Here is a 1,503-nt window from a genome sequence, read left to right as displayed (position 1 = left end):
CACTGTCCCATAAAACTAGTTGTCTTAGAGGACAATAAAGTATAAACTTTGTAATTATCTTTTTTACTGGATAGAAGATACCAACATTATTAGAGATAAAAATTTACAAGTTAAAATGTAATTTTACCAAGTCTCATATCTTTAATCAATGATAAAGACTAGTTGAGCAAAGTATATCTTCTTAGATAAGCCATCCATAAGTTTGTCCCTGTAGGACTATAAAGGCCAAGGGCAGGGTGCTCCATGATGGGTCACATTGTCATAAAGATTCTTTTTGTGTTAAAAGGAATCAAACCTGCCAGATTCAGGAAAAGCTCTTTACCTTTTCTACAAATACGCAAAAGAATTTAGAAAGAGGAGCTGCTCCAGGAAGAGATCTATCACTATAGATAACCACATTGTGATATGAACTGGATGAACTGGGTATGCTAGGGACTCCGGCAAGGCCTGTTTGATGAAAGCCCTCTATGTCCCATTATTTCTGAGCAGCCCTACAAATGTTAGTTTACCAAATATTTACTCTTTTTCATTTTCTTGTGAATTGCATTCCTTCCCTTTGAAGTCCCAGACCCCTACTTGCTTTTCCTTTGTTGAGAATGGCATACATACCTCCTTTTGCCTGACTGTCTTGGGAATTTCCATGTCTGTGTGGATTCTCCTTACATATGAAATTACTTTTGATTTTCTTCTGTTAGTTTATCTCCTGTTGATTTGATTCTTAGTCAGCCTGAAGGACCTTGAAGAGTAGAGGAAATTCTTTCTTCCCATAGGACTTGTAATGTTACACTAAATTTTGTTATTTTCCAGTTCTCTATACTTTTAACAGCACTTAATAAAGTTTTCAATAATCTGCCGAATACACAGTATGAGTAAAAGATACCAGAATTCCTTCACAAAATCAATACAGCTAATTAGCCTTATGAGTGTGTCATAGCTGATAAATAAAAGATAAAACTTGAGCTCTCAACAATATAAGATTTATCAAGCAATTTGCATATATAGAATAATATGAGAATAAAATTATATAACATATAATTCTATAATATTTCTTTAAAAAAAGATTGGGAAATAAATGTTGGAATGACATGCTATTCAAGAATATTATGGCATTTAATTCCTGTTACAATCCTCTGGGTTAGGCTTTAATACTGATTTTAAAAGTGAGAATACGCACACTTTTAAAGGTTAGATGATAGAAAGACCTAAGCCATGATAGGGGTGTTCAAAGATATTGATTTGCTTTTATAAGAAGTAAACAGGGAGGAAAGAAAAAGTCTCTCGTTTTAAAATGAGAGAATTGGGGCACCTGAGTGGCTCACTCAGTTAAGCATCTGACTTTGGCTTGGGTCATGATCTCACTGCTTGTGAGTTTGAGCCCTGCATCAGGCCCTTTGCTGACAGCTCTGAGCCTGGAGCCTGCTCAGATTCTGTTTCTGTCTCTTTGTACCTTTCCTGTTCATTCTCTGTCTTTGTCTCTCTCAAATATAAAATTTTAAAAAAGTA

Source organism: Hyaena hyaena, unplaced genomic scaffold (genome assembly GCF_003009895.1).
Source record: "Hyaena hyaena isolate Hyena2069 unplaced genomic scaffold, ASM300989v1 scaffold_979, whole genome shotgun sequence".
NCBI classification, from domain to species: domain Eukaryota; kingdom Metazoa; phylum Chordata; class Mammalia; order Carnivora; family Hyaenidae; genus Hyaena; species Hyaena hyaena.
Note: the sequence above shows the minus strand (reverse complement) of the source record.